General features: G+C 36.1%; 1 protein-coding gene across 1 annotated transcript in view; it reads right to left on the bottom strand.

The window, feature by feature from the left end:
• The window catches only part of TRPC6 (transient receptor potential cation channel subfamily C member 6), a 158,046-nt gene that overhangs the window by 131,093 nt on the left and 10,668 nt on the right, over positions 1–16,285 (bottom strand). The gene's annotated exons all lie outside the window — the stretch shown is intronic.

The following is a 16,285-nucleotide window of genomic DNA, read 5'->3' as shown; positions in this document are numbered from 1 at the left end:
CTGGTGTATATCAAAAGGGAAAGAATCTTCTTTGGACTGGATACAGACAGTATAGGCTGGGTTATACACAAGTCTCACTCCTCTCTTCTACTCTCACTTCCAAAACATATGAAAAGGCAGATTAGTATCAGGATTCTAGAGATTACCTTAAGTCCCCTAAAATTTAACTTTTTTAAAGCACATTCCTTTGAGGTATTGTCCTTTAACCCTTGTTACTAAAGAGCTTCCTGGGGCACAGCTTCATAAATGCCTGAGAGACACCATAATATCACAAAAAGACGGTCTCAGTTGCTCAGATGAGTGAGTGAACCTGTAGCGAAATAAACATCTTGATATACTAAAATTCCAAACCTGCTTTGACCATGAGTGGTTCCTAATTCTTCCTCCTCTAACCTTCTTGAAAATGGATAGGCCAGGTCATAGAAGAGAAGGAAAAGAAAGGAATTAAAAGAATAAAGAACTGAAGAAAGAAAAGGTACACAAGAGGAAGAGAAGAAACAGTGGGAAATCACCCAATTTCCATGGATCTTGCTAGGGTTTGAATAAGCATTTATATATTTAGTAACTATCTTTTTGGGGCAGTCCCTAAATTCAGGAAACTTATGACTTCATCCTTGGTCCCAGAGTATCACCAGGGTAAATCCCTTTGCAAATCGAGTATTTTAAAATTCTTCTCTATTCTCTTTCCTTTTAACTTCTTTCATAAAAATGGCATTTTCTGTACAACTTGAAATTTTAAAGTGGTTAAATTTTGTCCTAGACATTCCTACAAAGAATCTTAGTTTGTAACACACTTTGTATTCATATGTAGGTAGTTACCTTCTGTTTCAAGTATAATAGGAAATGTATCTTTTTCCTTGTTTCTGACCTTTGGGATTATTATGCCAGAAATGGGTATTAAAACTATCTTACTAGAGTGTAGAATAAGGGTTTAGAATCCTAGACTCTGGAGTCAGACTGCTTGGGTTTGAATCTGAGGTCTGATAATTGGGAAAATGACATTAGCTATGTCTGCCTACGTTTCCTATTCTATATGGAGATGACAGTGGGTGGAGGTGTGGCTTTGGGGAAAGATAAATATGGTGCAGTTGGAGCTGGCAAGGTGCACTGTGTGCCCATGGGTGCTCGGGAGGGAGGGAAGGAGATGTGGGCCTTGAGGAAGAGGAGGGAGAAGGTGCGCTGGGGTGTGCTGAGCGTCAGAGGTGTCATAGACGAAAAACACAGACAGACTGCCTTCTGCGTATTATGATAAATGACCCAGAACACTCCACCTGAGTGACTATAAAAAGGGCACATAGAAAGCAACTTCATTTAAAAACATTTATGTAATCCACCCCCCCCCAAAAAAAAAAAAAAAAAACATTTTTGTGTACACATTCAGTTTTCTGAAGGGGCTTCCCTGGTGGCTCAGAGGGTAAAGCATCTGTCTGCAAGGCGGGAGACCCAGGTTTGATCCCTGGGTTGGGAAGACCCCCTGGAGAAGGGCATGGCAACCCACTCCAATATTCTTGCCTGGAGAACCCCATGGACAGAGGAGCATGGTGGGCTATAGTCCACAGGGTCACAAAGAGTCAAACACAACTGAGCGGCCTCACTTTCTTTCTTTCTTTCTTTCTTTCTTTCTTTCTTTCTTTCAGTTTTCTGACAACAAAGCAACTTGCAAAACTTGCTTAAACCTGAGCATTACCTTTCCAATGAAATAAAATAAAAATTAAAAATAAACAGGAACCAAATGAAATAAAGTCAATTCCAGATACAATCCTACAAGTTCTGCTGCCTCTTCCAACTGAGTGGCAGGATTCAAGTCATCATTAGGGAATTTTATTTTTAAACATGTTATCTTAAACTGTAAGACCATCCATGAAACTCTACCTCATAGGGTTATAGTGAAGTTTAAATGAATTAATAGGCGGAAAATGTTTAGGGCAGTGCCTGGCGCATTGTCTGTTCTTTATGAAAGCTCCCTCTGCTAGGAATCTGGAAAACTAACCTGTGCAAAGGTGTTGGAGCAGCACTGTCCAATATAGTGGCCTCTAGCCACAAGTAGCAATTGAAGCTTTAATTCAACTTAGCTGAAATTAAATGAAGCTAAAAATTCAGTTGCTCAGTTACATTCATCACATTTCAGGGGCTCAGTACCAGTGGTTGTCATACTGGACATGGCAAGTATAAAACACAAGGCTCCAGAAAGCTCTAAGCACAGTATTGTGTTAGAAACTGATAATTATAATAGTAGTAGTAGTAGTACAGCAGAAACCCCAGGAACAGAATTAGTTGAGTCAGCCAGTCATTAAACATGGAGTGAGGGTCTCCTCTGGACCAGATGCCATATGAAATGCAGAGGATACCATGTCTGTCTGTGCATGCCTGCATGTGTCCCCATGTGCTTGTAAGGGTGGGGGCGGGCTGATGAATCAGGAAAATTATTTTCTTTTTTTAATTTATTTATTTTTTATTTTACTTTACAATTCTGTATTGGTTTTGCCATACATTGGCATGAATCCTGTAAGGTGACTTGAAGGGTGACTATATTTTATGTAAGAAAACATTACAGAATTTTAAAGCTGTTCATTAGTCATCCTTAACTAAAATCTCAACTCTGTATACAGACATTATGTGTGTCTTGTTCATCTTTTTAATTTCTTGTTCCTTGCACAAGGTTCACCACATGACTGCTCACCATACATTTTCAAAGTAATGAGTTTTAAAAGTCAAATCTGAATGGAGTAAGGATGGTGAGGATGAGCATCTGAGAGCGAGGCTGGAGGAAGGGGGAGAGGGAAGGGCAGGACGAGAGGAGAGAGGTTCCGGCAGAAAGAGTCAGCAGAGCACACCCTGAGGAGGAGGCAGCATGGGGCAGAGGGAGACCGCAGGTAAGAGCAGATCACGCCCCCTCATCCTTTGTCTGGGGATGCCCACCCTGCTTGTACTAAGGATTTCCCTTCTTTATCCCACTTTTTACCTGTACATTTCGAGTAAGGAAAAAGTGACTTCGGAGAAAACAGGGTTATATGTTTACTTCATGGAGCTGTAGCAATGGACAATGTCTATCCACGCACACATTGCGAAGGTCCAAGGACCTCCTCCAAGGAAACTAACGTGAGGGAAATTGACTGGTTCTGGCTATATTACTGTCCTCTACTGTTAGTTTCTTTTCCAACGTGGCAGGTCTGCAGACAGCCTACAATTCCTGCTTGGCATTAGAAACAGTGTTTTGAACATTCCTGCATGTGTAGACTGGGACACATGAATGAAAATTTCTCTTGGGGAGTGGTTTACAAAACTTAGCATGTATTAGAACCACCTAGAGAGCTTGTTAAAACACAGGCTGCTGCTCTTATAAGTGGAATCTGAAAACAAAAAATGAACTCAGAGAGACAGAGAACAGGTGGGTGGTTGCCATTGCAAGAGGGTGAGGCCAAATGAGTGAAGTGGATCAAAACTTCCAGTTACAAAATAAATAGGTCCTGGGGATGTAATGTACCACATGGTGACTGTAGTCAATAATACTGTATAATATATTTGAAAGTTACTAAAAGAATAGATTTTTAAGAAAAGATTTGTCAACTGTGTGTGATGATAGATGTTAACTAGACATCTGTGGTGATCCTTTTGCAATATATACACATGTCAAACCATGTTGAACGCTTCAAGCTAATACAATGTTATATGTCAATTACAACAATAAAGTAAATAAATATTTTAAAAACTGAAGCCTGAGAAACACTAGGGTTCAAATATTGCAACTCAAGGTAAATGAACAAAATTAAGCCATTAATTATTGGGAATTCCCTGGTGGCCAAGTGGCTAAAGGTCCGAGCTCTCAATAAAGGGGGCTTGGGGTTTGATCCCTGGTCTAGGAACTATTACTAGAACCTACATGTTATAACTAAGAGCTCACCTGCTGCAACTAAAGATCCCGCACGCTGAAATGAAGAGCAAAGATTCACGTGTCACAACTAAGACCCAGTGTAGCCAAATAAATAAAAACAAAACAAACAACATGAATCACTGTAAAAAAATTTCTCCACACTCCCAACTCCTTTTGGGTTTTAGTAAACCTCAGTTGATACCTTAATCAAGTGTTTATTCAAAACATACTGATTATCTGCTATGAGATAGGTGCTATTCTACGCACTGAGAATATAGTAGAAAGGGTCTCTGAGTCCCTCATTCACTGAGATTATACGCTAGTGAGGCTATACAAACAGCATGATTTAAAATAATGGAGAGATTCAGTTCAGTTCAGTCGCTCAGTCGTGTCCGACTCTTGGTGACCCCATAAATTGCAGCACGCCAGGCCTCCCTGTCCATCACCATCTCCTGGAGTTCACTCAGACTCATGTCCATTGAGTCAGTGATGCCATCCAGCCATCTCATCCCCTATCATCACCTTTTCCTCCTGCCCCCAATCTCTCCCAGCATCAGTCTTTTCCAATGAGTCAGCTCTTCACATCAGGTGGCCAAAGTACTGGAGTCTCAGCTTTAGCATCATTCCTTCCAAAGAACACCCAGGACTGATCTCCTTTAGAATGGACTGGTTGGATCTCCTTGCAGTCCAAGGGACTCTCAAGAGTCTTCTCCAACACCACAGTTCAAAAGCATCAATTCTTTGGCGCTCAGCTTTCTTCACAGTCCAAATCTCACATCCATACATGACCACTGGAAAAACCATAGCTTGACAAGATGGACCTTTGTTGGCAAAGTAACGTCTCTGTTTTTCAATATGCTATCTAGGTTGGTCATAACTTTCCTTCCAAGGAGTAAGCGTCTTTTAATTTCATGGCTGCAGTCATCATCATCATCTGATTTTGGAGCCCCAAAAAATAAAGTCTGACAATGTTTCCACTGTTTCCCCATCTATTTCACAGGAAGTGATGGGACCAGATGCCATGATCTTCGTTTTTTGAATGTTGAGCTTTAAGCCAAATTTTTCACTTTCCTCTTTCACTTCCATCAAGAGGCTTTTTAGTTCCTCTTTCACTTTCTGCCATAAGGGTGGTGTCATCTGCATACCTGAGGTTATTGATATTTCTCCCAGCCATCTTGATTTCAGCTTGTGCTTCTTCCAGCCCAGTGCTTCTCATGATGTACCCTGCATATAAATTAAATAAGCAGGGTGACAATATACAGCCTTGACATACTCCTTTTCTTATTTGGAACCAGTCTGTTGTTCCATGTCCAGTTTGAACTGTTGCTTCCTGACCTGCATATAGGTTTCTCAAGAGGCAGGTCAGGTGGTCTGGTATTCCCATCTCTTTCAGAATTTTCCATAGTTTATTATGATTCGCACAGTCAAAGGCTTTGGCATAGTCAATAAAGCAGAAATAGATGTTTTTCTGGAACTCTCTTGCTTTTTCCATGATCCAGCGGATGTTGGCAATTTGATCTCTGGTTCCTCTGCCTTTTCTAAAACCAGCTTGAACATCAGGGAGTTCACGGTTCATGTATAGCTGAAGCCTGGCTTGGAGAATTTTGAGCATTACTTTACTAGCGTGTGAGATGAGTGCAATTGTGTGGTAGTTTGAGCATTCTTTGGCATTGCCTTTCTTTGGGATTGAAATGAAAACTGACCTTTTCCAGTCCTGTGGCCACTGCTGAGTTTTCCAAATTTACTGGCATATTGAGTGCAGCACTTTCATAGCATCATCTTTCAGTATTTGAAATAGCTCCACTGGAATGCCATCACCTCCACTAGCTTTGTTTGTAGTGATGCTTTCTAAGGCCCACTTGACTTCACATTCCAGGATGTCTGGCTCTAGGTGAGTGATCACACCATCGTGATTATCTTGGTCATGAAGATCTTTTTTGTACAGTTCTTCTGTGTATTCTTGCCACCTCTTCTTAATATCTTCTGCTTCTGTTAGGTCCATACCGTTTCTGTCCTTGATCGAGCCCATCTTTGCATGAAATGTTCCCTTGGTATCTCTAATTTTCTTGAATAGGTCTCTAGTCTTTCCCATTCTATTCTTTTCCTCTATTTCTTTGCATTCATCGCTGAAGGCTTTCTTATCTCTTCTTGTTATTCTTTGGAACTCTGCATTCAGATGCTTATATCTTTCCTTTTCTCCATTGCTTTTCACTTCTCTTCTTTTCACAGCTATTTGTGAGGCCTCCCCAGACAGCCATTTTGCTTTTTTGCATTTCTTTTCCATGGGGATGGTCTTGATCCCTGTCTCCTGTACAATGTCCTGAACCTCCATCCATAGTTCATCAGGCACTCTTTCTATCAGATCTAGTCCCTTAAATCTATTTCTCACTTCCACTGTATAATCATAATGGATTTGATTTAGGTCATACCTGAATGGTCTAGATTCATACTATGAATGCAGAGATTAATACTGGTCAATCAGAGACATCTCTTGACTCTAACCCCACACTTCTCAGAGTAGAGGACACTGTCCCCTCTCTCAACATCTAGGAATATAAGCAGTGGCTATATCCTTCCTTCCATAGCCAAAGACACCACCAAGTCCTCAATTCCTACTTGACTCAATTCCTGACACCAGTCTACTGCTCCTTTCATGATAGGTCAGTGAATCCACAGATTTTTACTGAGCATCTCCTCTTTCCTCAGGATGAGGCTCTTGTCAGGGCGAAAAAGGGAAAAGAATGAACCCAGAAGGACTTGTAACAGAGAAGCCCAATACTGACATGTACTCAACAAGTCTCTGCTCCACAGGTCCACATAACCAAGTCCTGAAAGGTGAGAGGAACTCAGAGAGAAAGAAGCCATGATTCCTGCCTTCGGGTAGGATCGATCCTCTGGTAAGGCAAGACAACACTTCATTCAATAGAAGATACTTCTTTTACATTTTAAGATCTTTGAAACTGGACTTCATCTTACAATTGGGGTGCTTTCAACTGGATAAGATCATAAAGATAGCGCAAAAGAGCGTCATGCCCTGAGAGCTGTGTAGAATCTATGGCGATTAGAACAGCGGTCTGAAGTCAGTCTTTACCTTAAAAAAGCAAATAAAAGCCACACCTGTTGCTGGACCCCACCTTAAGTTTCTGATTCAGTTAGTCTGGAATAAGGCCTGATGATCTGGATTGCTAACAAGTTCCAGGGTGCTGTTGGGCACACGTTTTGAGAAGCCCTGCTCCAGAGCTCTGTCTTTAAACTGGAGTACCCCTACCCATGGAGGACACAACTTTGCAAGAGGTGAAGGGTCAGAAAGAGTCCACTGAAATCTATCAACTCCTCCATATCTGTATGTGTTCTTTCCTAAAACACCCCTCAGGTTTCCCCCAGAACAAGCTTGTGGTCAGTCACCACTTACCAGCCACGTCGCCATTGTCTCACTTCACAAAGGAAGAACACAACCCTCACCCATTCCTAGCATTGACCTCAAGTGTAAAGTCTTCTTGAATATTAAACCAATGTTCCAAAGTTCAAACTACGCCTCTCTTAATCAGGGCATCAGAAGTACCCCCATCCATCTTTGCAGTAGATGCTTTTCTACTTGTGTGTGTTTTAGTGGCTCAGTCACATCCAACTCTGCCACGCCATGGAATGTAGCCCGCCAGGCTCCTCTGTCCACAGGATTCTCCAGGCAAGGATACCGGAGTCTTCTCCAGGGGATCTTCCTGAACCAGGGATTAAACTTGGGTCTCCTGTACTGCAGGCCAATTTTTTAGTGTCTGAACCACCAGGGAAGCCCTTTCTACTCACTAGTAAATAAAAAGTAAGCTATTACTGATCAAAATGTATAAAGATTTTATTCTTAAAAATCTGAAAAATGGAATCAAAATATATAGAATCCAATCCTGAACTACTTAACTAGCTGTAAAATCTTGAGAAAGTTAATCTCCCTGTGCCTCAAACTCTGCTTCTGTAAAAAGCAAGTGGTAAGTTCCTTTTTTGATTATTATGCACATTAAATGATACACATAAATAGTGTAAGTGTAAATTATATACATTAATATATTTAGAAATGTTTAGAATTGTATCTGGCACATAGAAAATGCTATATGTGTTAGCCTACAGTTGTTGTTGTTGTAATTATTAATTGCAATAATAATATCTCAGGATATTTTTTTAGCTTAAGCATTTTTTTAACTTAATCCATTTTACATAGATTTGTTTAGAAAATTTTATTAAGGTCATTAACAAAAAAGCCTTCAAAAATATGTTGCAACATGATGGTTAAATTATGTAAAAAATGATTTCAAGTAAAAGGAAGTAAAAATTTGTAATTAAAGAACTTACTTTTTTTAAGTTAATGGTGACTATAATTTTAAAAGTAATGGATCAATTTTATTTATAAACATTAATTTCACAATATAATGACAATTACATTTTTTTTGCAACTATTTAAAATTATGATGAAAGTTTCACATGTTAATGTTCTTCAGGGTAAGCAACCTGAACATCATCAAGACCAGTGCTTTAGGTATACGCCAAGGAGTGAAATTATTGGGTTATATGGTGTTCCCATCTTCACCTTTACTAAGTTTTGCCATTTTTATTCTAACAAAGTTTTTCCCATTTGATGTAAACTCCTACTAACGGGGTATAGGTTTTCATTGATCTACATCATCATAGATACTTAATATAATCAAACTCTTTTTTTTTTTTTTGCCAATTTACTGGATGTCAAAGAGTAACTCTCTGTGATTTCTTTGGCATTTTCCAGATTATTAATATGACTGTGGATGATTATTGGTCATTTGTGTTTCTGCTGCTGTAAGAAAAAGCTGTGTGTCTTTGCTAATTTTTAGAGAATCTATATATTGTCAGTATTCTATATATTGTCAGTATTTTATATGTTTTCAGTATCTTTTGCCAAACTGTAATCTTATCTTCCTTTTCCACTTATGGTATCTTTTGGTAAGCAGAGTTTCTTAATTTTTCTGTGTTAAACTTATCAATTTTATGATTTATGTTTTGTGATTTTTTTGTTTGCCATAGGAATCCTTTTCTATCCCAAAGTCATTAAATTGTTTAGAAAAAAATAAAAACAAATGTTTTGCCTCTTAAAAATCATCTAGAGTAGAATTTTCTGTAGGGTGTGAGTTAGAGATCCAATTTATATTATACTTTTTTACCCCCATATGGATGTCCAATTTCCCTATCACTATTTTAATGAAAAATCAGTTTTCTCTCAGAAAAGGCAGCTGAAGCTGCCCAGCCACCTGTTTCATATACATTTAATTCAATAAATTAGTCTATTATAGCAATATCATACTGGCTTAATTAGTAAAACCTTAAGGTGTATTCTGATATTTGATGAGACAAATATTTTGATATTTGATATTTTGATGAGTTCCTCCACATAATTCTTCAGGATTGCAATGGCTGTGATTTGATTCTTTGCAGATCTGAGTAAATATCAGTATCAACTTATCAATCTTCTGGGAAGAAAAGAAATCTTATAATTTTCATTGAAATTATGGTTGAATTATACATTTGAGGAAAAGCTGACATCATTAAAATATCAAGTTTTAATATCTGTGAAGATAATTTAGTATATTTGTATTTACATGAACATTCCTTAATTTTTCAGTACAATTTAAAAGTTTATTCCATAAAAGCATGCACATTTATGGTTAGGTTTAGTACTGATGCCTTAAATATTATTTTTTCAGTGAATAGTAATTTTTGTGATTTATAACAGTCTGTTGCTGATATAAATAAATGTAATTGATTTTATATGTTGATCTCATAACAATGTATTAAATTTTTTTATTATTTCTACACTTTTCTATAGAATTTGGGGACTTTACTATGCAGGAAATATTATGCTAATAATTTGGGGGTTTGTTATTGCAGCTTTATTGTGATATAATTGACTTTATAAAATTATAAGATATTTATAGCATATACATCATGATGATTTGATATACATAAGTATTGTGAAGGGATTCCCCCATCTAGTTAGTTAACACATTTATCACCCCACATATTTACATACTTTCATTTTTTGGTGAGAATACTTAAATTCCATTCTCTGAACAAATATCAATTATACAATATAATGTTATCAACTATATTCACCATGTTTTATTAGATTCTCAGACTCAGATTTTATTCAAATCTTTTAACTAGAAGTTTTTGAAAATAATAAACTTTTAGACTTGTTGCACTCCACTATTTTATTGTTTTTAATTTTAATTTTATTCATTAGCTAAATGTTCAACTTATGAAAGAGAGCACAGAAAAGAATAAACACAAGAACAATAGCATTATAGAATAAAAATATTTGCTAGATTCTGTTTTCTCTAAGCATTTAAGTCAAAGTACCGATGTTACTACCACTACTATAAACTGCTATATATTTTCATTGTAATTTATTTTTAAATTTCCATTATAATTTCTTTGCTCCATAAATGTGTGTACGTGTATAGACAGATTTATCATATCAATTTTTAAGTTGATGGAAACTATTTTTGTTGCTCATCTCTATTTCAAATATATTGTGATCAGATATTTTTTCTATGAGGTGTATATTCTTTCAGTAAAATTTATATGTATTATATCAAAAAGCTATCTTAACAAATTTTAATGTTTCACATTAAAAAGTGGATATTATTTAAACAGCCAGGTTCTTTTTTTTTTAAACTTTATTTTACTTTTGTTTCATAATTTTATTTTCAGGTTTCCTTATTTAAAATTTTTTATTTGGTTAACCTATCAAAAATTGAGATTTCCCACTATGATGACAGATTTGTCAGTGTTGCTCTTACAGTTCTTTGATCTCTGCTTTTATATTTTTAAGACTACTTTATGATGAGTATGCAAGTTTTTAACTTCTATACCTACCAGATGAATTATAACTTTTATTATTTTGTTGTTGCCTCTATTTTCCTACCAATGATTTTTGCTTTAAAACATTTGTTGAATTTGATGTTATTATACCTACCAATATTTCTCTTTGTGTTTGTCATATATATCTTTGTTCTTGTCTTGATCCTAGTCTTTCCATGTCTGTTAATTTTAAGTATACTTCCTATTTAAATGAAAAATAACTAAATTAAGAAAACTCTATTCTTCTGGGAATTTTTCCCAGTGAATTTAGTCAGTTTATATTTATTATCTTAACTGATATATATGAACTTGTTTCTACCAACTTGCTACTCTTTGAATTTATCTTTTTTTTTCCTAGACAGTGTTTTTCTTTTCTTTCTAGTTCTTTTTTTCCATTTTCCTTTCTTTTTACCTTCCCTCTACTGATTCTTACAGTTATATACTCTATTTCTATTCTTATATGGACTTCCTTTGAAATTTTATAATGTAGACTCTAAGCTCCACTGGTTCCTAAGCAACATCAGGACTTTAGAATTTTTTAAGTCTGAAAATTCCCTTCTAGTTTATAGGAAATTGTTCAGTACTTTAGCTCTGTCCTCTTTTTTAAAGACAAATTAGACATAATTATGTTATAGAGAATGATTATTTAATGTTACCCACATTTATCAATTTCATTGCTCTCATTCCTTTAATATCACAGACCGTCCTCCTCGGATAGGTTTCCATCTTTCTGCAGTATGGTCCATCCCTTACAAGTTCTTTTCATGTAGGTTGCTGCTACTGCTAAGTCGCTTCAGTCATGTCCGACTCTGTACTCATGTAGGTATATTGGTTAAAAAAAAAAAGCTTTTGATTTTTTTTTCCCTGTAAATAAATATCTTTATTTCAAATTCACACCTAGATACAAGGAACTGAAACTACATTTCAAAAAAAAAAATAAGAAAACCATTTAAAAAGACTTTGTAAGCAGTCAGAAAGAAAAATACAGATTACGTACCAAAGAAAGAGAATTTTCTTCCAGCAAATATCTCAACAGTAAGAAAGGAATGATATGTCCAAAGTCATATTAATATTTTGCACTCAGGTCCTTGTAACTAGGTGTGAGTTTCTTTTTATTTATCTTATTTGATATATAGAAGCCTTTCTCTGTAGCTTTATATCATTCATCAATTCTGGAGAAAACAAAACCTAAGCCACCATTTTTGGAATTGTTTCCTCAACTATATTCCCTTTATTCTTTGCTTATGGTACTTTGAATATATGTAAACTATTCCTTCCAATTCTAGCCTCTATATTTCTTAACCTCTCTCATATTTTACAATTCTTATCTTTCTGTATTGCATTTTGAGAAACTTTTTAGTATCTATCTCCCCAATTATCAATTCTCTTGCTGCTGCTGCTGCTCTTAATCTTCCATGAAGAACTCTGGTCCATTGATACTTTTATTTCAATAGCTTTTGGTTTTTTTCTGAAAGCTATAGTGTTGTCATTTTTTTCAACATGCTTGCTCATTGTTGACAGCTTTCTTTTGTTTTTTCACTTTTGAGACTCTATGTCTTTACACAGTTCAAAGTAATTTTATGTGCTTATCTTTAATCTTCACATTGACATTCTTAAAAGTTTATATCCTGCTTGTCATTTCTGCTGACTCCTACTTCTGATGGCTGTTTTCTTGTGTAATTATTGTAAATTAAATATATAGTCACACTTAAAGATTACCAATTTGTAGAGAACCCAGGGGACCAGGATTAACTAAGAATTTTCAGGTTCAAAGCTGAGTCTCCTGACCATAATGCTGACATTAGCACCTTATTATGGAATTCTGCCTTTAAAGAGAGTTCACTGTTCACTGCTGCTCTGATAGAAATCTGTGACTTCTATTATGTGTGTGTTTGCATACAGGGTTGGCTAAGATTTTCCTTACATCCTATAAGCACAGAAATATAAACTATTATATTTCATGCAGAATCTAGTTCTTTTGTAACAGGATGATCACTAAGATTATTCCACTGGAGGCAGAATTTCAAGTGTTTCAAAACTTCATAATATTCAGAAAAAGAAATCCAGTTAAATGATAATAAGCTTATATAACAGAATTTTCATCCTTTTAAGGAATTTTAACTCATAAAATCGTGGATGATTTAAGAAGGTTGAACTTCCTCCATATTTTCTGAAAATAGATAATTCAAATCAAGAAGAAGGTCAACATTAAGATAAAAATAAAATTCAAACAAATTACATTCTCCTCTAATCTAAATATAAAATTACTGTGTTATGTTTTGATTTAAGAAACAGACTGGGAAAACAGACTAGTTTTTATCATATACTTTCTCATAAAACAAGCTATTACTCTCCTGACATCTTATCAAGCATATTTCCTACATTATCACTATTCTCCTAAATATATCAAGAATACACATTCTGTAGAGCAGGTATTTGATGAAAATTTGCTGAATTAAAATATACTATTTTTCAATTTATCTGATAATGACTGATCATTGGATCTTAGGTAGAAAAATTAATTTCAATCTCATATCGTTGCATGGATGAATACACAGTAATGGTTTTCTTGTTTGAAATTAGGTTTAGTTCCTAACTGGTTTTCATAGTGAATCTAAAGTAGCTGAAACAACAGGTTTCTAAAATGGACTATAATTTGAATCAACTGGGGAAATTTAAAAAATATATTAATCCTAAGCCATATCCACAACCCCCTGCAAGAAATACTGATGTATTTGGATTCTCATAATTTTCAGGGAATTTGTATTTTTTAAAAATAAAACAACATTCAGAAAATTCAGATCATGGCATCTGGTCCCATCACTTCATGGCAAATAGATGGGGAAACAATGGAAAAAGTGAGAGACTTTATTTTGGGGGGGCTCCAAAATCACTGCAGATGGTGACTTTAGCCATGAAATTACAAGACGCTTGCTCCTTGGAAGAAAAGCTCTGACCAACCTAGACAGTATATTAAAAAACAGAGACATTATTTTGCCACCAAAGGTCTGTTTAGTCAAAGCTATGATTTTTCCAGTAGTCATGTATGGATGTGAGGGTTGGACTATAAAGAAAGCTGAGCACCAAAGAATTGATGCTTTATGAACTGTGGTGTTGGAGAAGACTCTTGAGAGTCACTTGGACTGGAAGGAGATCCAACCAGTATATCCTAAAGGCAATCAGTCCTGAATATTCATTGGAAAGACTGATGCTGAAACTGAAACTCCAATATTTTGGCCACTTGATGTAAAGAACTGACTCATTTGAAAAGACCCTGATGCTGGGAAAGATTGAAGGTGGGAGGAGAAGGAGATGACAGAGGATGAGATGGTTGGATGGCATCACTGACTCAATGGACATGAGTTTGATAAAACTCTGGGAGTTGGTGATGGACAGGGACGCCTGGTGTGCTGCAGTCCATCAGGTCGCAGAGTCGGACATGACTGAGCGACTGAACTGAACTGAGTCTAACATATAACCAGATTATTAAACCACTGATAAAAACAGTTTTTCATCCCCATCATCTGGTGCATGTTTAGACAAAAGTCTGCTGACATTTTTTCTGTGTTCACATCAGTCAGTGTGCAACACTATTCTGTTGAGGGTATATCAGACACTTACATGTAGGAAAGAGACCAAGAAAGTTGTCTAAGTCTGAGTTAGGTTGCAGTATAATTTGAGAATAACCAATCAAATTTCAAGAAGACATATTGCCATGAAACTTAACTAAATGACATTGTAAGTCTTGCCCAGGCACAATGTGATTCAAATAAAGTTGCATTATAATTAACATGTAATTTTTAGATCTTTTTATTTAACCATTCTTTCCTCACTTTCTCAATTGTAAGCTAGATTTTCTTTTCATTTATGTATTTAAAACTTTCCTGAATGTAATGAGTTTTGGTCTCAGGAAGTTCAATTTTCATAAACTTTTTCCACTCAAACAAATAGAAACTCAAGTACCTTTCCTCTTGCCATTAGAGTAAAAACAAAAAAGATTAATCCCCATGAGTGGTCTATCAACATAACGCAAAATAATTGCATTATATTCATATTTTCTTGTTTGTAGGATTATTTAAAAATATTTAACAAGCACAATGTTAGGGATCAAATAAAATATATATCACAAAACTGTTAGAATTCATTAAATGACCTAAGTTTGCAAAAATACAAGACTCTAATATTGTAGTATTCTTTAAAAGACTAAGATGAAAACATGGTACCCTAAAAGCAAAGTCTCACAAAATTGTATGATACCCAGAAAAAAAAAAAAAAGAATTTTAGTGGTAAGGCCAATCAACTGGAGCCAATTTGTATAAGGAAGACTTCACATTCATTCACCCACCAAATATTTACTGGGTCCCTGCCAAATGCTAGTCAGCATTTACAGACAGTATCCCTGCCCTCATAGAGCTGCCATTCCAGTGGGGGAAGAAGTTCAGAGAGTGAAGGTGAAAAGTGAACAAGCAAACAAACAAAACAGTCAAATATGAGTTCAAACACAAGCTCAAATTTTTAAGAGCTATAAATTCATAGACACGTTACTTAACCTTTCTGAACTCATCTCCTCATTTACAAGTGGAAATAATACTACCTATCACACAAGTTTGCTGTTAGGATCAAACAAGATTGGTATGGTTCAAACAAGATTGGTATGGTCTTATCTGTGTTTTAAAGTCAGGTGAAGTGAAGTGAAGTCACTCAGTCGTGTCCAACTCTCTGCAACCCCATGGACTGCAGCCCACCAGGCTCCTCCATCCATGGGATTCTCCAGGCAAGAATACTGGAGTGGGTTGCCATTTCCTTCTCCAGGTAAAGTCAGGTAGAGATTAAAATTCAAAACTCTCAAATTGTGTACAGATAATAAAGTGTATTGTCTGCCTTGTAATCTTTCCTATCTCACCTGATTTCATTTACCCCAACTCTAGCACACCAAAAACCAAATTTCACTGATTCTAGGACATATATTTCTCCCACTTCAACTTCTCTGGAATAGAACATGTCATCATATAGCCTTCTTGAAATTGCTGCTAGTCAAATATCAATTATTACCATGATAGTTTTCCATTGCCAGTATCTGTGTAAGAATTAAAAGAAATGGCTCCAAAATTGCAAAATGGATGACAGTGGCTTGAAAATAAATCTTGGAAACAATAGATAAGCATACCTCTCAAGACCGAGAAACTAATACATGTATGTATATGCATGTGTGTATCGGGCAGGACGGATCATACATGGGAAATGGTTGTGAATCATATTTGTTTAGCAACATTCAGGAACTGATAAGTCAAAATAGTCTAGTTCAAAGTCACTGCTGACAATGACTGCAGCCATGAAATTAAAAGACACTTGCTCCTTGGAAGAAAAGCTATGATAAATCTAGACAGTGTTCAGTTCAGTTCAGTCGCTCAGTCGTGTCCGACTCTTTGCGACCCCATGAATCGCAGCATGCCAGGCCTCCCTGTCCATCACCAACTCCCGGAGTTCACTAGACAGTGTATTAAAAAGCAAAGATATCATTTTGCTGACCAACGT

This window comes from Oryx dammah, unplaced genomic scaffold (assembly GCF_014754425.2).
Source record: "Oryx dammah isolate SB20612 unplaced genomic scaffold, SCBI_Odam_1.1 HiC_scaffold_17, whole genome shotgun sequence".
Classification (NCBI taxonomy): domain Eukaryota; kingdom Metazoa; phylum Chordata; class Mammalia; order Artiodactyla; family Bovidae; genus Oryx; species Oryx dammah.
This window is presented reverse-complemented; position numbering and strand designations above follow the sequence as displayed.